At 44.9% G+C, this 25,648-nt stretch overlaps 1 protein-coding gene across 3 annotated transcripts in view; it reads left to right on the top strand.

Moving 5' to 3' along the window:
- Positions 1-1,650: 1,650 nt before the first annotated feature.
- The window catches only part of KCNJ6 (potassium inwardly rectifying channel subfamily J member 6), a 200,702-nt gene continuing 176,704 nt past the window's right edge, over positions 1,651-25,648 (top strand). For 2 of the 3 annotated variants that reach the window (XR_014470243.1, XM_083171702.1), the window contains exon 1: positions 1,651-2,087. The gene's annotated coding sequence lies outside the window, so the exon portion shown is untranslated. Of the gene's footprint in view, positions 2,088-22,439; positions 22,566-25,648 lie in introns of those variants that run through there. The other variant, XM_083171703.1, reaches the window with a different exon arrangement.

The raw sequence follows: 25,648 nt of genomic DNA on the forward strand, positions 1-25,648 counted from the left end.
GTACACACCGCCAGATATCCCAAGTTACGTAACCAGCGGAGTGGTTCACTGATGTTACACAGTGTGCAGCCGTACTCACTGTTATAACCACTCTGGTTCCCATGGAGTGGAACGGGGTCTCATACAGCTCAGCAGTTGGCTAACTGCTAGCGGTGCAGGATGCTGGAACAGTAGTTTGGATGTGGCAAGTATTATATGTTATTGTAGCCCCCTGGGCGAAGAGAAAGGCTACGGTGTTCCCCTGTGGAACGCTACTACAGTGACAAGATGGTACCATGCATACGCAGTCCAAAGGTTGGTAGACATCTTGGTACAGGATATGAAGCCTTCCTGGAGGCACAATATAGAGTCTGTACATTAGCGGCCTCCCTCTTTCAGTAGTTGCTGTGGTTACCGCTGTTTCTACAATAAACCTACAAGTTTGCTTAAGGATCTCTGGGGCAGATGTACTAAGCCTTAACAAGAGATAAATGCAAGGGTGATAAAGAGAGATAAACATCCAGCCAATCACCTGCTAACTGCCATGTTACAGGCTGTGTTTGAAAAAAGTAACTAAGGATCTGATTGGCTGGATGTTTATCTCTCTTTATCACCCTTGCATTTATCTCTTGTTAAGGCTTAATACATAAACTCCATTGCACATTACCCTCCCCCTTAAACCCCCAACTCTATCCCTCCCACCTAGCATCCTAACCTCCTCCCCCCCACCACTGCAGCCTGAACCTAACCCTCACTACTAGTGCCTTGTATCAAGCTTTAAAAAGTGATAAAGTGGAGAGTGACAAACAACCAGCCAATCAGCACCTACAGATAGAGCCATCCTCATCTAGCCCTTTAATAGGATTAAGTGAGCCAGAGCTGTCAGACTTAATCCTATGCTAATCCCCTACCTTATTGTTCTACGTATTGTAGTGCAGTCGAGAACAATAGGCCTTGGCTCACTATGGCTTTCCAAAGAAAGACAACTGAAGAAGGCTCCCTCTGTACCTGTCATTTTTCAAACCCAGCCTGTAACATGTGTAGGAGCTGATTGGCTGGCTGTTTATTATTCTCCATTTTATCACTTTTCTGAAACTTGATACATCTGGTCCTAAGTCCCGTACGCTGCCACCTTAACCTACCTAACACCCCCACCCCCCCACCCCCCCGCAGCCTAACCCCCAAATCATTTGCATAACACTAGCAATGCATTCTGCAGCGACAACGGGCGTTATAAAATTGGCACATACTAAAAAATTATGTTATGTGTTTCTTATGTCCTTGCTTCTTTCCCGAATTGTTCCAGTCCCCTGAGTATTGTAAATTTTTAAATAGAGTATTTACTAGACACATACTTAATGCAGTTGTAAGGTGATAATTACACCCCAACTCGCAGCGTAAAAATGAATATTTTTGCATGCATTTCCTATGGTAATGCATGGTGGAAGAGTCTCCCATAAAACTGTTATTCTGAATTTTTAACTTGAAAGTATTGCAAAAAAAAAACAACTTTATTGTACACATGTCATGTCACTTTTTCTTTTTTTTTTGCAGCGACAGCCACATGAATGGACATGAAAGGTCTCAGAGATTGAATTTATTTAGCATTCCAGATCCAGAACATCAATGGGATGCTGTCATCTTTCCCTTCCCCCAGTAGGTGGCGCTGTGCGCAGCGCCAGCCTCAGCCTTTACTGCACGGTTCACCATACACAGCATCTCCTCTGCAATTAGAATGAGCCCGATTCATTGTATCTGCAGATTTCCTGACGATTCCTAACGTGTTTCCAGCACTTTACCTGCTGCCTGTGCTTTCATACAGCGTTAGGCTTTGACCCTGCTGGCTGAATTCATTGCATCTGCCTTTTGCTGGCCCAAAAAGCTAATGAGGACTTGATTCAGGCTCATCTAGTGGTTTTCTATGTTTTTGGAGGGGGAGCTATGTCTGTACAACAGGATGGAGGACCACTGAGGGAGACCAAGGTTTGATCAGATCTTTTACTTAAAAAAAGCCTTTTTTTATGCCAAGCTACTGAACATCCAACCACCCAGCAGAGACACTTCAGCAAGAACACCATGAGGATCTGAGACCAACACATCAAAATAAGGTACATGCTTCATATCCCTGTTGCACTAGTAATAATCATTCCCTTGCCCGTTCATTAGTATCATACTACAATCGCATTGCCTATATCACAGGGCAAATGAGATCAGGAAGTACTGCAGGAAAGTCCATAGGGGAACATCAGTAGAAGCTATAGGTACCAACATATATATTGTAATAACAAACTTTAAAAAAAAAAAAAAAGATGAAAGATTTTTTTTTCTTTAGAATTCTGCAAATTATTAAAAAGTGTCATTTATATTTAATTGTATTACATGTACTGCCTGGGTCATATAAGGGAAACCAATTAGAGATTTCCATACTGATTTAATCAACGTCCCTTATCTAACCCTCTGTTTCTCTTGGATGAAAAGATAGGAAGATAACGAATCGTTTAAACCTGTAAACCGTACACATAGCAATACTGTACCCACAAATGTCAAAATATCTTATTTCAACTTTGTGAGTCCTGCTTTTTGGTTTCTAATTGTATCTTTACATAACGTCTCATTATGTAACGTGGGGGTGGTGGTGTGTGTCTATGTGTGTGTGTGTGTGTGTGTGTGGGGGGGGGGGGGGGGGATCATTGTCCCAGCAGGGAATACATATTAGTGACCACCCTCATCTCAGTCCATCCTGCATTATCTGTGACCAAACATATAGTAAGGAAAAACCATCAACTTTTCCCAGAATGACACAGGGGCAGCAGATATTTTATTGTCATGTTACGTGTTACCTATGCGATACTTATTGTATATGCAGAGCAATTCTTAGAAATAGGATTTCTATATTAGCAACGGATAGGGAAGAAAAACATTGTGCATTACACTGAGTTAATAAAGATATCACTAGCTGTGTGTCACCATGGTGACTTGGATTGGGGGAGGGGAAGTTGTTTATTTAATAGGAAGAAAACATGATATGTCTTTATTTGTCTTGTTTCAAAATATATAATAGTTTTCAGCACCATGGAGAGAGCAGACTCCATATAAGTATCTTTTCAGCACCAAGGAGAGAGCAGACTCCAAATAAGTGTCTTTTCAGCACCATGGAGAGAGCAGACTCCATATAAGTATCTTTTATGTACCATGGAGAGAGCAGACTCCATATAAGTATATTTTCAGCACCATGGAGAGAGCAGACTCCATATAAGTATCTTTTTTGTACCATGGAGAGAGCAGACTCCATATAAGTATCTTTCCAGCACCTTGGAGAGAGCAGACAACATATAAGTATCTTTCCAGCACCATGGAGAGAGTAGACTACATATAAGTATACAGTATTTTTAGCACCATGGAGAACGCAGACCCCATATAAGTATCTTTTCAGCACTATGGAGAGAGCAGACCCCATATAAGTATCTTTTCAGCACCATGGAGAGAGCAGACTCCATATAAGTATCTTTTCAGCACCATGGAGAGAGCAGATCCCATATATATATATTTTCAGCACCATGGAGAGAACAGACCCCATATAAATATATTTTCAGCACCATGGAGAGAGCAGACCCCATATAAGTATCTTTTCAGCACCTTGGAGAGAGCAGACCCCATACCCCATCTAAATATATTTTCAGCACCATGGAGAGAACAGACCCCATATAAGTATCTTTTCAGCACCATGGAGAGAGCAGACCCCATATAAGTATCTTTTCAGCACCATGGAGAGAGCAGACCCCATATAAGAATATTTTCAGCACCATGGAGAGAGCAAAGGTCTAATTGTACACCTGTGTCCAAAGGTTGGGAGTCTGCTCTGTATTTCCTTATTGTGGGAACTTTTACAGCAGGCTCACAGAGCTTGCTTACAGGTTGCAGCAGCTGAAGTGGCACATGTTGCCCGAGTCTGTGTGATCATATCTAATTGCAGTTATCTGTCTGTGCAGCTACTGTATATAATTTATGGGGCTGATTCTGGGAATTAAAGAAAGTAGCATGGTAAATACTGACCGCTTTTGCATGTAGTCCACACATGTCATACAGTTTTAGTTTTACAATGCAATTTAGATTTGTGTTTGGATGCACCCCTCCCAAATCTATTCTCTCACATTTTCACATATTTTCCACCTTCAGTATAACACGATTTTAACAAGTTGGACAAGTTTCCAATGCTCCCAACTCAGCCTCTACACTGTTACTTACATAAGGGCATGGTAATATTCCTGTACCCTCTGACAATTTATACTAAACGTACTGTAGTTAATACAAACCGATTTATTCAATGTATGTAAATATATATATATATACTGTATATATATGTATATATTGTTGTCGTTTATGTATTGCATTTGTTCTTTAATTGTATGGAAGTCTCATCCCTAGCCTTAACAGAACCAATGCAACTTTAAGGGTCTGTTTTTATAAAACCCATTTCATATGATAATGTTTTTGCTGTTGGCGTATCAGTAGTGGAAGTTTGTGAAATTGAGTATTTCTTGCTGTGCATGCACAAAACACCATGTAAATCCCTGTGCCACTGAGTGTATGCAGAAATCTGTTATGTAAGGACTCATTGGTGTTTGAGCAGCTGGCACAGTGATGGGGGTGTTTGTGGGCAGTGATTGAAAGGTGGCCTGGAGCGAATGCACAAAAAAGGTGGTCTTATGGGGGTGTCATGGGGGGGGGGGGTGCCATTGAAAGCGGCTGCACATCCAAAGCCACAGGGACCATGATTTTCAGAAGGAGACACTTTGTCTGCCATAGGCTGGTACAAGTGCTGATGGAACCACTTGCAGCAATGCCCTGCCCACAAGCATTGAAAGCGGGTGCGTCAGGTCTTGCACAGTACAGCGCACAGTAGTACACAAGGCGAAGGCTGAAACTGTCATTTGCATATTACCTCTACTGCAAGGCCTCAAAAAGTCCCAGCCATGCATTAGTGTCTGCCTCATCAGGCCCAAAATAAATCAATGGTCATCCACTGATATATGAGGCGTTTCTTTGTGGCGTGAAAGGCGTTTCTTTGTGAGTTTTCCTCTGCAACTTGTTTAAATACAGTATAATGAGAACTGTTAGTAACTTACATCATAACGCATCATTTAGTTGGTCATCAATACACGTAAGGCCTTATTTTAGTCGCCTCACTTCCCGTGCATTCGCACGTGGGAGCGATGTTTCTCTTCTGCGCATCTGCATATGCTGGGTGCAAACAGGCACAGTTCAACTGCGAGTGTACCATCCCATTCGCACCTACCAGTGCAGGCGGGGATCGTTGGGCACCGGCGATGCGACGCGCCCATGGAAATTAGGCAGTGACGCGGCTTACCCGGTTTCAGCTGCCCGCCCTCCTCCCATAGAGGGAGCATACAAAGCTAAGACACCAGAGAGTCTTAGTTTTGCATGTACCTTCCAAATCATTTGATGTTCGTGACCATCAAATGATTTGGTCCCAGCACCCAAGGCTGCGAATCAATGTTTATGCAAAACATCCATTTATAGCCGTGTGGGGAACTCAGCGAGCAAGGAGGGGGGTAGGCGGGGGGCTGTGCGAGCGGCGTTTTATATATTTATTATCCAACTCCCCCCCCCCCCCCCCTTGCAGGGAGCCAGGCACTGGAGACGACAGGGGCGTAAGTACCATAGGTGCAGGGGGTGCAGCTGCTATGGGGCCCAGAGCTGAAGGGGGCCCATCTTTACTGTCTAAGTAATATGTTTTCCATACATTTATCACCATCTGTTGCTAAATAGGGGGCCCTTACACACTTTTGCTATGGGGCCTACGAATAGCTAGTTACGCCCCTGCCCTGCACCCTGCACAAATTCTGTTTATTTTTTTCACAAGGGTGTGGCCATGCCCTGTTTCAGAGGCCCCTCCCTGCTCGGTGGCCATGCCCCTGTTTGGTGGCCACGCCCCTCCATTTCACTGGGGCCTGGCCAATCTGTCGGCGCCCCTGCCCACACCACACACATTTCTTGAATACTTACCCTTCCGGAGTCCCACATTGATTTGCCCAGTGTTATCACACACTCACAAACACACACTCACACTCATACTCACATTTAAAATGTGTTTTTTTTTACACATAACCTTTTTATTTTAGAGACCATGCTTAATCATCTGTATCTGTCTATTTACCGTCATCATTGAGCTATTGAGAATCAGGGAAATCATGATATTTGACATTGTTGTCTATTAAGTATTCTTTTGTTGAAAGCAATACGATAAGGCCGGTTTTACAGAACAGTGTCCGTAGAACGGCTTACTGCAGAAACAAGACAATGCTGTGTTGCCGGGAGGAATAACAAGGCTCTGGGGCCAGACAGCAGCTTCATTCACACGTTCTCACGGTAAAACCAACATGTATTATGTTATTGCCAATAGACGGTAAATGTTCCATTCAAGTCATGTGTCCAGCACAACTTGTAACATGACAGTTAGAAGCTGTTTGGTTTTTACTTTGGGCCCTATTCAGACCTGCTTGCTAAGCAGCATATATTTGTTCAGCCTGCGTGTACCGGGTTTTGTGGGAAATGCTGGCTATTCCCATGCTGAAGAGGCTGGCTCCATCTGTATATTAACCCCTTCAGTGGTGGGTTTTTTTTTAGGGAGCGCTCCCCACTGGGTGTTTTTTCTGGGGAGCGCTCCCTAAAAAAAACCACAGCTGAACCTTCAATCAGCCGCTGCCCGGCCCTGGGCCCCGGTGCCCCGTCCCAACATGCGGCAACCCGGCTTGTCATAAGCCGGCGCCACAGTAATGCAACAGCCGGGGGGGGGGGGGTGAGCCGGGAGCGCGGCGGTGGAGAGGGACCCAGGCAGCACTGAAGCCAGCTGAGTTCATCGATGAACTCAGCAGCGCTGCCCGGCGCTAAACACTGGCAATCCCGAGAATTTCCCAGGATTGCCAGCCTGCGCATTAAGGCATAGCCCTGAAAATTCTCAGGATTACCAGTGAAGGGGTTAATTGATTCAAAACAAACCACACTAGCTTGAAAGACAGATCTATTAAATAAAAGTAAATCTTACAATAAATTGAAATTAAACACAGACAAATGTAGATTGGGGCAAATTGTATTGTGCTGACTCTCTCAAATGTACTACTCAACATTATCTAAGAGTTGCTCAGTGCACACTGCCATATTCTGTAAAAGTCTGTCACATGCCTGATGTCAGTGACAGCCGGCGTCACCTCACTTTAGCATCCTATTGTGCAATCTTATTTTCAGAATCATTAATTACTCATTAAATACCATTTGCATCATTATATAATTTTGCGTTCGGTATACGCATCACAGCATCGCCCACGCATCATAATGGAAGATGCCTGTCATGTGGGATTGTTTTAATTGATAGCATGTGACATTGCGGTGCACACAAGCTTGAAGGGGCTTGATGATTATCTGATGCCATTTTGATTGGACCGGATGATAAACGCTGTTGGCCAGTGAGGTCAGCAGGATTGACATATTGCTCACTGTACTGTTCAGATGGCAATAGCTCAATAATGTGTAGAGGGGTTGGGGACTGTGATTGTCATTCACATATAGAACCTGCCAGCTGGCAAAAATAATTTATGATTATTTCTAAAGAGGTGATGTTGCCCATAGCAACAAATCAGACTCTACAATTTTCTAGCATGCAATTGAGAAATGATAGACAGAATCTTGTTTGTTGCTCTGGGCATCATCCCCTCTTCTTATTTTTAGAAGTTTTAGTAAATTGACCCCTTAGATTGTTCTAGGGCATGGGTCCTCAAACTGCGGCCCTCCAGATGTTGTGAAACTACAAATCCCAGCATGCCTTGCCACAGTTTTGCTATAAGGGAGTGTTAAAACTGTGGCAAGGCATGATGGGATTTGTAGTTTCACAACATCTGGAGGGCCGCAGTTTGAGGACCCATGTTCTAGGGAGTTAATTTACTGTACTGTTAGGGGATGTATATGATAAAAAAAAACATTCACTGCTGTCCACCTCCTCCCCGGTCCACATCGCCCATCCCCACCGCCTCCAGGTACCCCCACCCTGCCCATCTCCCTGAAGATAGGTGTGACAAATGCAAAGCAAACCTTCTTATTCGTCATAATGACCTGTTATGTTTACCTTATATAGAAAATATTATCTTTTTTTAAACAAATTTTTTTTTGACTTTATATAACATATGTGAGAGAGAGATGTTGGCACTCAAAGGAATGAAAAAAAGGAAATGTTGGGTAAAACCATGCTTTATAAGGGATTAGCACTTTAAAAAAATCCCCAAGTTCAGCCGGCATCCTGTGCGGCCGCCAGACTAGAACCGCATTATGGGGGTTATTTTATGAAGTGTGCCGGCTGACGTCATATGATGTATAATGACTGCTTAGAAACAATTTTGATGAACTTATATCTTTCCCATAAATTATATAATTATTCATTTTATTCATATGCAGTTCTGTCATCCCATCTCCCAGTAATCAAACTAAGCAACAAGCAAAATAAAATAACAGTAACATGTAAATGACCATATTACCTCTACTACGGTTGTGTGTGTTTTCCATATTATAATCTGAAATACCTTCAGTGCTAGCCAGTTACATATCCTTTACCTTTTATGATAAATATCTTCTCTCCAGGACCAACGTGATAACGCAAAGAACTTGATGAAGGTTTTCATGCCCGAGGTTGGCATTGTGCACGTTATTTGCTGTAACACAGGAGATGTAAAACCCGCTCAGCCGGAGAGGATGCGGAACCCGCGCCGACAGGCTGATACATAATAACATTAGCTAATTAAAATAACACACTGTTGTTTTAACTCGTTGAGATTATTCGCTGGTGCAGTATAACAGGATAAAGCGTAGGACAAGGCAGCAAGAAGGGGGATAATAAGGGGAGAAACAGCCCACTGAGCTTTTATCTTTGCAGATGATAAAAAGGAGTATAGGATATTAAAGATTTAATGATCAAAGCTTGGAGAGATAAAATTGTGAGTGAAAAAATAACAGCCAATCAGCTCCTGCCTTACATTTCACAAGCTGTGTTTTAAAAAAGAGAGTTAAGAGCTGATTGGTTTGTACTTTGGGGTATATTGAATAAACGTAGATTTTAGTTGTTTTTTTTATTGCTTTTTATTGATTTTAGATTGATTAAAAGGGGTATCACTCAATGTGGGGCTTCTAAGGCTAAAACACAGATTTACTAACAGATTTTTTTTTAAAAATGTTAGTAAATGTGTATTCTAGTTCTGGAATCCTGACATCAATTAAGATTGATTTTAATCCATCTGATATTAGTTTAAATTGTTCATCATGTACCTCTTTTATTTTCTTGATCGGGACCTGCAGTGCCGGAGGCAAGCCCGTCCCAAATAGGGGTGGAGCCGTACGGTTGAAGGCATGGCATTAGGTAGAGGGGGCGTGGCATTGTGCCAGAGACTTCTGTGCATGTGCAGGTGTCCGGGAACAAGTTTGGGTATGGGAGTTAGGGTTAGGCACTAGTGGCTAGGGTTAGGCTGCAGGGGAGAGGAGTTTTAGGGTTAGGCTGTAGTAAGGGAGAGTTAGGGTTAGGCTGTAGTAAGGGAGAGTTAGGGTTAGGGGAGGGGGGAGGTAGTATACATACCTGATCCTTGCCAGGATTCCTTGCATTGGGATGCCGGCATCAGTATTCTGACCAATAGCATCCCATCCTCCGGTCATCTGTATGTATTACGTTTATACACACTGAAGGGAAGTAGAGGGCATGCTTGCAGAATATTTATCTTGTACACTCTATAGTTGGGATTCCCAAAATAGACTCCTCCATTTGAATTTTGGACTGTGCTGCTCCCCACCTCTGGCACAGCCCCATGCCGGGAATTCCAGGAACAGAGCAATCAGTGTCGTAACTATGAATATCGTTGTCCCCCTCCCCAGTGGTAAAGTGGACAACCGCCCCCCCTCCTCCCTGACGCTCACCAGCCAACCAATCCTCCAACACTTCTTGCCAGCCACCGACTACCCTACGTAACACCCCACCGCGCTGCTCGCCGGCCAACAACCTGCTTGGTTTCAGGGAATTTCGCTGTCCTCTGTAGGCTGGCGAGGTCTCTCTCTTCTACCCCCATTTAAATTGTCCCTCCCAAAATGGCCACCGCACTCCAATTTGGGAGGGATTTTTTAAATAGGTGCAACGCCAGACAACTTCATGCAGTGGTAGCAGTAGCCCCCGCAGACGCCCGGCGCCCACAAGCCACCAAGGGCCTCCAAGCCACCACGGGGGCCATTGTTACGCCACTGAGAGCATTCTGTACCTAATGGAATGGGTAATGTTGGAAGTTTTCCAGATCGTTAAAAAAATATCTGAGGATATAAATAAGTCAACTGTGCTCAGTTATGGCTATCCTTATAACCTGGACTGTTATCATGCCTTGAGGACCGAGGTTGGGAATCCCTGCACTACACAATGATACTGTAGCTGGATATATTGGTTGCTATGACAAACACATCCACTCTGATAAACAAGCAATTTAGTAAATGTACCTGATTCCTGTGTTTAATAAGCCCAGGTGTTGTAATGTATCTAGGCAATCCTCAAATGTAATCCTGATGGGATCGCTCCTCTATAGTCATATATTTTTATTTACAAGATAAGAAAACCTGAGAATCACAGGATTATTATAATAATCTCTCTCACGTTCGGCCTCCCTTCTCTCCTTTCTCTCCCACCTTCACTGAGTGACTCAGAAGTGTTACCTCAGGGCTGCACATGCATTATCCCAGCGAGAGACGGAGCGCATTCCCCCAGAGGCTGGCTTAAACTTTCCTCATTGTCAGGGACTCTTCCTGCTTGGGGATAATACATCACCAACGTTTAACGTAATCAGGTTCACAACGAGATAAATGGATTTTACAGATGAATGATATCTGTGCTTACCCTGTCTTGTCATGCTCACTTGGCCGGAACAAAGAAAGTCTAGAACCGAGGATGCACATTCCTTGTCTCGGAAGTAATGGTTTCTGAGCTGGCTCAGTGGCTAAGACTACAAAACGGCCAGTCTGTTTTTTTAATTAAAGTAGAAATTGCACTTACGGGTGGTTTAACAAGGGGGAAGTATATAGGGTGAGCATAGATAAACTGTTATACATATACGCACTGATTCTGAGTCGGGACGCAAAAGCACCGTACTGTAAGTGCAGCCATCGCCAGCAGCCAGATTTACTACTTCATGCTAATTTACTAAGATGGGAGTTCTAATGAAAATTTGCCTTTTAAATTATTACAGTACAGATATGTCCCTTACATATTGGGTTTAAAGATGGAAAGGGCAAAAGGGGGGTGCACTAACATCCGCCACCCCCCCTTTGCCCCCCCCCCTCCGCCGGCTACCGCAGCGATACTAATGGCATACTGTTTGCTCTAACATATGCAATTAGTATCGCAAAGGGCAGCTGTTGCGATAAGAGATACCCTTTGGGAAGCAGCCAGCAGGGGTGAGCATGACCCCTATGGCTCCCCCACCTTCTACCAGGCAGGTGTTGCGGGTTAGGCTCCGCCTCCTCCACCCTGCACCCGGAAGGGGATGTAGGGGGCTAAGGAGGTCACTGGTCCAGGCAGCACAGCAGGATGCTGCCAGGACACAGGTGAGGTGGGGTCTGCGGGGGGCCGTGTGAGGCGGGGATGGGTCACAGTAGGAAGCCCATAGGCTTCTATAGTGTATCACCAAATTTTGCTGCCCCCACAGCAAAAATCACGTTAACAGTTTTTACTGCATTTTTCCTTTAGTGCATCCCTTTAGTGCATCTTTAACCTTTCAAACCTGTTTCCACATCAGATGCATACAGTAGGGATATCATTCAATCAGGGCCGGCGCTACCCACTCAGCAGCTCCTGCAAAGCAGGGAGGCGCCATGCTGAAAAGGCGCTGTCTCCCTCCCTGCTCTGCTAAAGCTATCTTAGCCCTCACTGTCACTGCCTCCTGCATGCCGCCCGCAGTGCCTGCATGCCGCCCACAGCGGGCGGCAGTATGTAGAGGCTGAGCAGCTCCCTGCACCACACACACACTGTCCTCCTCCTGCGACCTGCCCCCTCTTCCTCACGGGCACTTGCGCTGAGGCATGTAGCGCTGTCTGTGAATGCCTGGATGACATGTCATGTCTGGATCCGCCCCCTACCCATTGCTCCCTGCGCCTGTCAGCTGTCAATCAGATGACGAACAGGCAGCAGCACCGCCTCCCCTTCCTTCCCTCTTCTCAGTGTGCTGTGCCAGTGCCGCTGCCAGTCATCAACACTCCACCCCCTCTATCTCCTCCCCTCTTCTTCCATCTCCTCCTTCTCTCCCCTCCTTTACCCCTCAGTCACGAGTGCTGCACATACTTTTTGTACTGCTTTCGGATCGCATCGCACACACATTGCATGCATGCCGTGTAATGCGATCTAGCCCATAACGTATGCGATTCTCCCAGTGTGTATGGGCAACCTTAGTGCCTGCATCATTTTGCGGACACAGCACTGAGACGGTGTATGCATACATGTACATGCACCCTAGATCCTCCATAGGATCACATGTTGCATACACTCCCACAATCGGGCTGCAGCTTGTTGCAATGGCAATGTGAAAGGGCGCAAAATGTATGGTTTGCAGGAGGGCGCCGGACACCCTAGCACCGGCTCTGCATTCAATAGTGAGTGAGCTGCAAAAACAAATGCAGCTTCTGCTAGCCATACGTAGGCTGGGGAAGGGCGGTGGGGCGGTGGCTGACTATGTGCACAGTGATTGGACGGCGCTGCTAATTTCCTGCCGGGCTGTATCAGGCCTTATAGACGCGCAAAAGTTTTCGCTGCCCCATTTTTTTCCCGGCTTCCAAACCTGTATGACATGTCATGGATAACAGATGCTGTTTATAAAGCGCTGTGATTATTTCAGATTGTGAGCGGGTCGCACTTCATGCCCCCACCGTGGTACTTGCTATACAAGCTGTAAATGGCGTATGACTGCGCTCCAGATTCCTAAGTGATCCTGAGACGCGAAGGACAAACGGTAGAAGGCTGGTAACAGAAAAACACATCGGCAAAAAAATCAATTTACAGTCAGGGAAGCCGGCGAGTACTTGCAGGAGAGAGGACCCCATGGGGAGTTCTGGAGCACTGGGGAAGCACACTGTGAAATGGATGGAGAGATTCTAGCTCACCCTGTAGCCTGAAGTGTTTGATGCGTGCCCTGGCAACACAACAGCGGCAGACACAGAGCCGGGGTGGGAGAAGGGATGGAAATGTACGTAGTAAAAGGATAAGGACATCATGCATTGTCAATGCAATCACAATTACAGAGCTTCCTGTGTCCTCGGGGCACATTGACATTGTATTACATGTGTCAGCGCAGCCACATGGTAATATATACAGGGTATTGTATACTGCTTATATCTACCACCCCGACGTCGCAGCTATGTCCAACGCTTACCCCTGTGACACACAATCATTACAGCATGTTACAGGAACCATTATCACATTACTGCCGACCGCTCTGTGCATGCTAATGAGGTCACCGGCTGCTTGTGTATATATATATATATATTCACTGTGTGCATGCTAATGAGGTCACCGGCTGCTTGTGTATATATATATATATATATATATAACAAGTCCCAGGGGGGCGGCACTCCAAGCAAACAAATCTGGCGTGAAAATACTGTGATAGTCCGGTGCCCTCCACTGACAGTTTGGGCTGTCAAAATCTATTCGTCCTTGTGGTGTCGGCGGCACTCAGAAAAAAACACAACACACCCCACTGTGATGCCAACGTTTCGAGGCGCGGCGGCCTCTTTATCAAGGTGCTATGAACAACCAAATACAATCCAAAACGTGTTTAAATACCTGTACAGATCCTGTCTGTTCCCGCGGCTTGGTCCGGCGTCTCCGGCGGCTGAAGATGACGTCACCCGAGACCCGTCACAGGCCGTGGGAACGAGAGGTAATCACACATCAATAAACATTTGCGCTGTGAAAAACAATGTGCAGAACAGTGTAAGATCACTATATGAAAATCACATGATGTACATGCAGTAGAAAAAACAGTTTGATTAAAACCAGAGAATGAATACTTTCATTCAGTACTAAAGTGACTGGTGCAAACGGCTGACGTATTAATCTTTAAAGTGACAGTGCTGAATAAAGTGCATATACATACGAAGATCTACAAACATATATAATCACAATACATAAAGTTAAAATTGCTACTGCTGTACTTCCATCATAGTGAAAGCAACCTTTGATGCAATACTAGGATTAATTTAAGCCGCTCTGCGGGCCCAGTGTCAACACTGTGAGCTGTCGATGACTAAACTGGGCAAAACCAATCACAAGAAAAGCTAGATGTTAGGTGTTAGGGAACTGTTAAGGCGCTGTGCATGTATGGATGTTATAAGAAACACGACAACCCTGCATGCTCGTTCAGGCCTCTAGGGGCCAAGGTACCCAACCGGTGTATCCAACGGCACTCCAATTGGAGTAACCTCAGTGACCTGTCACCCCCTCTAGATAGGGGGGGTACATGGTCAATAATCCGATACCTCATAGATGTGAGGCTGTGTCGTGCCTCCACAAAATGTCTGGCGACCGGTTGGTCGCTGTGTCCAGTGGCTAAAGCTGTCTTGATGGCCGACCGATGGGCAGCAGCCCTCTGTTTGAACATACAATCGGTCTTGCCGACATAGTGTCGACCACACGGACAGCTTATAAGATATATCACAAATTTGGTGGAGCACCCGACCCTGTAAAATATTCTGAACTTCTTTCCAGAATACGGGTGATGGAAAGTGTCACCTGGGATTAAATAGCTGCATGTAGAGCATCCACAGCATCTATAACAACCCCCCTTGGGTTTACCCAAAAAGGAGGGGGTGGCTGGGAGTGGGAACACCACATCATTTTTAACTAAGAAATCTTTTAAGTTTTTACCACGAGTGTACGAACTCATGATTTTTTTAGATTGTAGAGAGGGCAACCCCGCATCCGAAGTGATGATGGGCCAGTGGGAGTTGACAATCCGTCTCATCTCTCCACTAGCAGGATGGAACTTGTTAACCCAGATAATTTTATCATCAATTGAACGTTTATTAGTTCTGGGTAAGAATGCATCCTCTCTAGACAAATTCAAAACCTTAGTTTTAGTTGCTTGTATTTCCTGGGCCGGATATCCCCTTTCAATGAATTTATTGCCCATGGTAGTGAGGGCTTTATCAAGCCCCTCTGGTTCACTGCAAATGCGGCGGGCCCGCAGCATTTGGGAGAAGGGTAATCCCTTTTTCAGGGGTAAGGGGTGAAAGCTTGTAGCCAGGAGAGTGTTATTCCGGTCCGTGGGTTTTGAAAATAATGTTGTTTGAATGCGACCATCCACCAATGATATGTCCACATCCAAGTACTGAACTGAAGTTTTGCTCAGCTTGTATGTGAACTTCACTGGGGAATCCGTCCCATTATGGGTCACAATGTGGTGTTCCAATTGTTCCTGATCTCCTGACCAGATGATCAGGAGATCATCTATATACCTGGTGTACAAAATTAGGTGGTCATTCACCAAATTATTTTGCGTAAATAATTGCTGCTCAATGATGAACATATAGGAATTGGCGAGCGATGGGGCCACTGAGGACCCCATCGCACACCCCCTGAGCTGCAAAAAAAATTTGCCATTAAACCTGAAATAGTTCCGTTTCAAAGTGAGCTCAAGCAGCTGCATAAAGAACACGGTGGACGGTCCAGCATACAATGGGTGATCAGTGATGAGATGATTCACCGCATCCAATCCCGCCTGGTGTGGGATAACGGTGTATAAACTGGACACGTCCACCGTGCCCAAGACGCAGTCTGCCGGAACCGTAGGAATGGCTGACAATTTCTGTAACAATGCATTAGTGTCTTTTAGATATACACTGTCATTTTGGACACATGGCTGTAAAAAATAATCAAGATAAATCGACACCACCTGATACAAAGATCCCCGGGCAGATATGATGGGTCTACCCGGGGGTCTATGTGGATCCTTGTGCACCTTGGGGATAGAATACATAATGGGGACAATCGGGTACTGTACAGTCAAAGCTTCCCTTGTGGCTGCATCAATAATGCCCTCCACTACTGCCTTACTCAAGATGTTGTCCAATTCCATTTTATATTGGCTTATCCACTTTATATAGGACTTGGATGCACAGTTGAGGGATGTGGACACGTACCAACCCCTGCCCAATGATCCAACCAGCCAATATAAAATGGAATTGGACAACATCTTGAGTAAGGCAGTAGTGGAGGGCATTATTGATGCAGCCACAAGGGAAGCTTTGACTGTACAGTACCCGATTGTCCCCATTATGTATTCTATCCCCAAGGTGCACAAGGATCCACATAGACCCCCGGGTAGACCCATCATATCTGCCCGGGGATCTTTGTATCAGGTGGTGTCGATTTATCTTGATTATTTTTTACAGCCATGTGTCCAAAATGACAGTGTATATCTAAAAGACACTAATGCATTGTTACAGAAATTGTCAGCCATTCCTACGGTTCCGGCAGACTGCGTCTTGGGCACGGTGGACGTGTCCAGTTTATACACCGTTATCCCACACCAGGCGGGATTGGATGCGGTGAATCATCTCATCACTGATCACCCATTGTATGCTGGACCGTCCACCGTGTTCTTTATGCAGCTGCTTGAGCTCACTTTGAAACGGAACTATTTCAGGTTTAATGGCAAATTTTTTTTGCAGCTCAGGGGGTGTGCGATGGGGTCCTCAGTGGCCCCATCGCTCGCCAATTCCTATATGTTCATCATTGAGCAGCAATTATTTACGCAAAATAATTTGGTGAATGACCACCTAATTTTGTACACCAGGTATATAGATGATCTCCTGATCATCTGGTCAGGAGATCAGGAACAATTGGAACACCACATTGTGACCCATAATGGGACGGATTCCCCAGTGAAGTTCACATACAAGCTGAGCAAAACTTCAGTTCAGTACTTGGATGTGGACATATCATTGGTGGATGGTCGCATTCAAACAACATTATTTTCAAAACCCACGGACCGGAATAACACTCTCCTGGCTACAAGCTTTCACCCCTTACCCCTGAAAAAGGGATTACCCTTCTCCCAAATGCTGCGGGCCCGCCGCATTTGCAGTGAACCAGAGGGGCTTGATAAAGCCCTCACTACCATGGGCAATAAATTCATTGAAAGGGGATATCCGGCCCAGGAAATACAAGCAACTAAAACTAAGGTTTTGAATTTGTCTAGAGAGGATGCATTCTTACCCAGAACTAATAAACGTTCAATTGATGATAAAATTATCTGGGTTAACAAGTTCCATCCTGCTAGTGGAGAGATGAGACGGATTGTCAACTCCCACTGGCCCATCATCACTTCGGATGCGGGGTTGCCCTCTCTACAATCTAAAAAAATCATGAGTTCGTACACTCGTGGTAAAAACTTAAAAGATTTCTTAGTTAAAAATGATGTGGTGTTCCCACTCCCAGCCACCCCCTCCTTTTTGGGTAAACCCAAGGGGGGTTGTTATAGATGCTGTGGATGCTCTACATGCAGCTATTTAATCCCAGGTGACACTTTCCATCACCCGTATTCTGGAAAGAAGTTCAGAATATTTCACAGGGTCGGGTGCTCCACCAAATTTGTGATATATCTTATAAGCTGTCCGTGTGGTCGACACTATGTCGGCAAGACCGATTGTATGTTCAAACAGAGGGCTGCTGCCCATCGGTCGGCCATCAAGACAGCTTTAGCCACTGGACACAGCGACCAACCGGTCGCCAGACATTTTGTGGAGGCACGACACAGCCTCACATCTATGAGGTATCGGATTATTGACCATGTACCCCCCCTATCTAGAGGGGGTGACAGGTCACTGAGGTTACTCCAATTGGAGTGCCGTTGGATACACCGGTTGGGTACCTTGGCCCCTAGAGGCCTGAACGAGCATGCAGGGTTGTCGTGTTTCTTATAACATCCATACATGCACAGCGCCTTAACAGTTCCCTAACACCTAACATCTAGCTTTTCTTGTGATTGGTTTTGCCCAGTTTAGTCATCGACAGCTCACAGTGTTGACACTGGGCCCGCAGAGCGGCTTAAATTAATCCTAGTATTGCATCAAAGGTTGCTTTCACTATGATGGAAGTACAGCAGTAGCAATTTTAACTTTATGTATTGTGATTATATATGTTTGTAGATCTTCGTATGTATATGCACTTTATTCAGCACTGTCACTTTAAAGATTAATACGTCAGCCGTTTGCACCAGTCACTTTAGTACTGAATGAAAGTATTCATTCTCTGGTTTTAATCAAACTGTTTTTTCTACTGCATGTACATCATGTGATTTTCATATAGTGATCTTACACTGTTCTGCACATTGTTTTTCACAGCGCAAATGTTTATTGATGTGTGATTACCTCTCGTTCCCACGGCCTGTGACGGGTCTCGGGTGACGTCATCTTCAGCCGCCGGAGACGCCGGACCAAGCCGCGGGAACAGACAGGATCTGTACAGGTATTTAAACACGTTTTGGATTGTATTTGGTTGTTCATAGCACCTTGATAAAGAGGCCGCCGCGCCTCGAAACGTTGGCATCACAGTGGGGTGTGTTGTGTTTTTTTCTGAGTGCCGCCGACACCACAAGGACGAATAGATTTTGACAGCCCAAACTGTCAGTGGAGGGCACCGGACTATCACAGTATTTTCACGCCAGATTTGTTTGCTTGGAGTGCCGCCCCCCTGGGACTTGTTGTATACCAGGGTCACCGGTAGGTCACCCTGTTGGAGGGCACCCAGCGCCATTATTCATTGAACCTGATTCAGATCCCAAGAGGGTCTAATCACACAGAGTACCAGCTGGGTACTTTGCTACATGTCGACTCCATCACAGCCAGCCATCATGTCGACAGAAGCTGACACAGCATCACCCTCACAAGGCAGGGTTGAATTAACCCTTGGAGCTACATTCAGTTATTCGGATTCGGATTACGATAGGGTATTATTTAAAGAGGACTTGCAAGCGACGGTGGGCTCTCCAGACCACATTCAATTATATCATGAGTGGTTGAATATGAAAAGGAAAGAGCTGGATTTTTTCTACCACGGGGTGACGCTTTCAGACTATGTCCGTGAAAGGAAGATCCCCCGGGGTTTTAGAATTAATAATGTTCCCACAATTGGACGTTATAATACAGCATTTTGTAAAGTCTGGACATCTATCCTGAATAAATGCTCCTTTGACCTAATGGTTGCGGTCATAGAGGAAGTGACAAGGGAGCTAACAAACATCCGCACCAAACTGTCAGCATTTGAAACGCAACACCGCACAACACTGACCAATGATGCGGAGGTCAATTGGATGGAGCGCCTACACACTCAGGTGGAAAAATACAAAAAAGATTTGATCGCCTATAAAAAAAACAAAAAAGACCGGGTCAATCAGGACTACGATAAACACAACGTGTATCCCTGGTTGACAGGTGGAGATGGATCCAGCCGCCCGTTTCGTAAAAGAACTCAAGTGCGCAATTTCAGACGGGGGAGAGACACAGACTCCTCGAGAGAGGAAGTTTCCTCTAACAGCGACAGAGATCAAGCTACTTCTAATCAAGGGTTACCCCCTTTAGGGGTACGCTCCGGGTTACTTCCAAACCAAGAACCCGGAGATATACGCGGCGCGGCAGGCAGAATCAGAGGTCGGGGCACCAAGACTCGCTTCCAACCACAACGAAAAATAAAGAAATAGTCTTCAATTTATCCACCCGGACTCTTTCCACAATTGAGTTACAGGTATTATCTAAAGGCTTGAAATATGTTCCTACCACTCACACTGACCCATTTGCTGTTAAAGTAGAACAGTATAAATTGAACCGACAGCTCAAATTAAGGGAATTTTTCCAAGCTAAAGGGTCTGAGCAGGCGGCTGTCACAAACCCGTTCCCTCAAGTACTCAAAAAGAAATCTAAATTCGAACCACAAACTTTTAATCCCTCAATTAAGACGTTTATTCGTTTGGTTGAAAGGGATATTGACACTTCACTAGCCAATCCACCCCCCAGTAGATCCAATTTTTCAAGTTCTGAATGGAAGGCATTGAAAAATTTGAGTAATGACCAGTCCATAGTGATCCGTCCCGCCGACAAAGGCGGGGGCATAGTTGTCATGGACACCAGTGCTTATGTTCAGGACTTGGATGCACAGTTGAGGGATGTGGACACGTACCAACCCCTGCCCAATGATCCAACCAGCCAATATAAAATGGAATTGGACAACATCTTGAGTAAGGCAGTAGTGGAGGGCATTATTGATGCAGCCACAAGGGAAGCTTTGACTGTACAGTACCCGATTGTCCCCATTATGTATTCTATCCCCAAGGTGCACAAGGATCCACATAGACCCCCGGGTAGACCCATCATATCTGCCCGGGGATCTTTGTATCAGGTGGTGTCGATTTATCTTGATTATTTTTTACAGCCATGTGTCCAAAATGACAGTGTATATCTAAAAGACACTAATGCATTGTTACAGAAATTGTCAGCCATTCCTACGGTTCCGGCAGACTGCGTCTTGGGCACGGTGGACGTGTCCAGTTTATACACCGTTATCCCACACCAGGCGGGATTGGATGCGGTGAATCATCTCATCACTGATCACCCATTGTATGCTGGACCGTCCACCGTGTTCTTTATGCAGCTGCTTGAGCTCACTTTGAAACGGAACTATTTCAGGTTTAATGGCAAATTTTTTTTGCAGCTCAGGGGGTGTGCGATGGGGTCCTCAGTGGCCCCATCGCTCGCCAATTCCTATATGTTCATCATTGAGCAGCAATTATTTACGCAAAATAATTTGGTGAATGACCACCTAATTTTGTACACCAGGTATATAGATGATCTCCTGATCATCTGGTCAGGAGATCAGGAACAATTGGAACACCACATTGTGACCCATAATGGGACGGATTCCCCAGTGAAGTTCACATACAAGCTGAGCAAAACTTCAGTTCAGTACTTGGATGTGGACATATCATTGGTGGATGGTCGCATTCAAACAACATTATTTTCAAAACCCACGGACCGGAATAACACTCTCCTGGCTACAAGCTTTCACCCCTTACCCCTGAAAAAGGGATTACCCTTCTCCCAAATGCTGCGGGCCCGCCGCATTTGCAGTGAACCAGAGGGGCTTGATAAAGCCCTCACTACCATGGGCAATAAATTCATTGAAAGGGGATATCCGGCCCAGGAAATACAAGCAACTAAAACTAAGGTTTTGAATTTGTCTAGAGAGGATGCATTCTTACCCAGAACTAATAAACGTTCAATTGATGATAAAATTATCTGGGTTAACAAGTTCCATCCTGCTAGTGGAGAGATGAGACGGATTGTCAACTCCCACTGGCCCATCATCACTTCGGATGCGGGGTTGCCCTCTCTACAATCTAAAAAAATCATGAGTTCGTACACTCGTGGTAAAAACTTAAAAGATTTCTTAGTTAAAAATGATGTGGTGTTCCCACTCCCAGCCACCCCCTCCTTTTTGGGTAAACCCAAGGGGGGTTGTTATAGATGCTGTGGATGCTCTACATGCAGCTATTTAATCCCAGGTGACACTTTCCATCACCCGTATTCTGGAAAGAAGTTCAGAATATTTCACAGGGTCGGGTGCTCCACCAAATTTGTGATATATCTTATAAGCTGTCCGTGTGGTCGACACTATGTCGGCAAGACCGATTGTATGTTCAAACAGAGGGCTGCTGCCCATCGGTCGGCCATCAAGACAGCTTTAGCCACTGGACACAGCGACCAACCGGTCGCCAGACATTTTGTGGAGGCACGACACAGCCTCACATCTATGAGGTATCGGATTATTGACCATGTACCCCCCCTATCTAGAGGGGGTGACAGGTCACTGAGGTTACTCCAATTGGAGTGCCGTTGGATACACCGGTTGGGTACCTTGGCCCCTAGAGGCCTGAACGAGCATGCAGGGTTGTCGTGTTTCTTATAACATCCATACATGCACAGCGCCTTAACAGTTCCCTAACACCTAACATCTAGCTTTTCTTGTGATTGGTTTTGCCCAGTTTAGTCATCGACAGCTCACAGTGTTGACACTGGGCCCGCAGAGCGGCTTAAATTAATCCTAGTATTGCATCAAAGGTTGCTTTCACTATGATGGAAGTACAGCAGTAGCAATTTTAACTTTATGTATTGTGATTATATATGTTTGTAGATCTTCGTATGTATATGCACTTTATTCAGCACTGTCACTTTAAAGATTAATACGTCAGCCGTTTGCACCAGTCACTTTAGTACTGAATGAAAGTATTCATTCTCTGGTTTTAATCAAACTGTTTTTTCTACTGCATGTACATCATGTGATTTTCATATAGTGATCTTACACTGTTCTGCACATTGTTTTTCACAGCGCAAATGTTTATTGATGTGTGATTACCTCTCGTTCCCACGGCCTGTGACGGGTCTCGGGTGACGTCATCTTCAGCCGCCGGAGACGCCGGACCAAGCCGCGGGAACAGACAGGATCTGTACAGGTATTTAAACACGTTTTGGATTGTATTTGGTTGTTCATAGCACCTTGATAAAGAGGCCGCCGCGCCTCGAAACGTTGGCATCACAGTGGGGTGTGTTGTGTTTTTTTCTGAGTGCCGCCGACACCACAAGGACGAATATATATATATATATATATATATATATTTACTGTGTGCATGCTAATGAGGTCACCGGCTGCTTGTATGATATATACACCATGTATGTGTATGTGTGCGTGTCTATATATACTGTGTGTGTATGTGTATATATACTGTGTGCACGCCAATGAGGCCACCGGCCTGCTTGTATGTATGTATGTATGTATGTATATATATATATATATATATAATATATATATATATACTAGTAAGCCCGCTCGACACGAAAGCTTTGAAAGCTAGTCTGCTACCTTCTGTGTTTGTGCTTGTGTGAGAAATAGATGTAGTTTCACTCTCTGCCAGCAGATGGCAGTGTTACAGAGACTCACGGACACTAGACATATATTCAGATGATATACAATATATATATATATATATATATATATATATATATACTCACACACACTGTGTGTGTATACTTTTGTGTATATGTATATATATATATATATATCACCAACTGATAATGATATCAGTGCCCCAAATGTTTAAAAAGGAATCCTTCAAGATTATAAACACAATCTATGATAACTCATACAAAAAAGACATTTAATAAAATATAATGTAAAAATACATATAGGCAGCTTCTTGTAGCTAGAATGGTTTTTCGTATTAACAGTTGTTTATAACCATAGAAGTAGCCTAACCCAACGTGTTTCATATTACACAAGACTTCATCAGGGGTAACAAATCTCCTACACTTGTAAGACCAAGTACAGATGCAGCCCTCCTCATTTAGCCTGTTCATTGGATTAAGTGAGTAATAGGATTACTATGCTAATCCCCTACTGTATTGTTCTATGTATTGTATTGCTTCTGAGAACAATAGGATAGTTGAGCCACGACCTAAGGAAAAAAGTTGACAGAGCCTCCAACTGTAGGTCTGGATTTTTTTGGAGGCCTCTATTAACCGATATTTTATGTCGATACCTCAGGACTAGGACCAGTCAGCGGGGACTGGCAAGGAAGCGACGGGGAGGCAGCAGAGAGCTCTGTCGGAACGGGGCACGCAAGTGCCTCATGTACGCACCCCCCCTTCTGCCAGATGGCGGGGCTGGCGGCCGGCAATTCTATCGCCAGCCCCCAGCTCAATGAGCTGCGCTACATCTGTATTGTGTGCATGCTAATGAGGTCACTGGCTACTTGTGACACCTGTCATCTCCTAACAGCCCCTGTCTTCCTGCCATAAACTTATCCTGAGAGCTCTTTTTTATTCAGTCACACTGTCTTTTATTGCATTTCAAAATGCTAACATATGCAGGATTCAAACCCATCGCCTGTGTCATTGCAATCAAAATCTGTATTCTTCGAGAAATTTGACCCTGCATAGAAAGCTTGAGAATTCTAACTATTTAAAACTCATCTTGTGCTTCATGAAAAAATGATCAACATTGCAGCTGAGCAGATTTATGTATTGTGTGGCTGCAGGGGATTGGATGTGTGGCTGCACACTACATATACCTGCTCAGTTGCACAGTACAAGTAGCTTCATATAGTGAGAAATCTCATAGTTTTCATGCAGGATTAAATTATTATTAGGGTCTTTAACTGGAATGCAACAGGCTATGGGTTTGAATCCTTGGTACACGGAAAGGGTCTTCTTGGCGTGGGCTTTCTCTGGGATGAGTTTTGTTCTACCCCTCCCCCATAAGGGAATGTCTCTAGTGGAAATATGTGTGGAGGGAGTTAATTCTCTGTATGGCACAGGGCACTTAAAAGCCTAATTATGGCTCTGGAGAGACCGGCAGTTATATGATGTGAGCAGGAGAATGGGGGTAGCAGGAAGCCACAGACTGAGAGTTATATTGAGGAAGTAGCAGGGTCCCCAGCAGCACAGAGTATATCAGGAGGTGAGTGATGAGTCAGTGATGAGGATCACATGGCTGTATATAACAGGGGCAGTGACATGATGTGAGGATGGGAAAAGTGTACCGTAAGTGGAGGCAGACTGGGGCTAGTAAATAGTCCTGAGGTGTAAATGCAGATTATGCCACATGTACACATTTTGCTGTTACACAGTCTAATGATTGCAGTTGTGTCTTTTGGCGCCAGTGCCAACCCTGTGCCAAGCATACCGACTCTGTGGCACTAATCTATTTTATTAAAAGCAGGGCTGGAGGGCATGTTGATGCTGAGCAATCCATTTTAACATACGTTAATGCTGTTAATGGCCATTGCTGCTGTCAGGCAGAGCAGCCCTTCTGGCAGATGCCAGTTTCCAGGTCCTGGAGAGATGCAGGAATCCAGAGACTGAGAGCTGGGACTTGAAGGGCACAAAGCAGCGACGTAAGACTGCTCGGACACAGATGTAGGCAGAGACAACTAAAAGCTACGGGGCAGATTTATTAAGCTCGGTGAAGTGATAAAGTGTCTGGTTTTTATCACCGGCCAATCAGCTCCTTACTGTGGAGTTACAGGCTTGGTTTTAAAAATGACAGTTAGGGGCTGATTGGCCGGTGATAACAACCAGGCACTTTATCGCTTCACAGAGCTTAATAAATCTGCCCCTTCGTGTTTTTAGTGCTAAATAATGTGACATGACCTGACACAGTTGGAAATGTAATTATTACACAAGCTCCCACTATGTGACCATAATAACCAGCAAGAGTGCAGTATTTATCCCCTAGTTGTGACATCATGTGCCTACTGTTATGTGACATCATGTGCCTACTGTTATGTGACATGTGCCTACTGTCATGTGACATCATGTGCCTACTGTTATGTGACATCATGTGCCTACTGTTATGTGACATCATGTGCCTACTGTTATGTGACATCATGTGCCTACTGTTATGTGACATCATGTGCTCACCATCATGTGACATCATGTGCCTACTGTTATGTGACATGTGCCTACTGTTATGTGACATCATGTGCTTACCATCATGTGCCTTCTGTTATGTGACATCATGTGCCTACTGTTATGTGAC

Source organism: Crinia signifera, chromosome 2 (genome assembly GCF_055691185.1).
Source record: "Crinia signifera chromosome 2, ASM5569118v1, whole genome shotgun sequence".
NCBI lineage: Eukaryota > Metazoa > Chordata > Amphibia > Anura > Myobatrachidae > Crinia > Crinia signifera.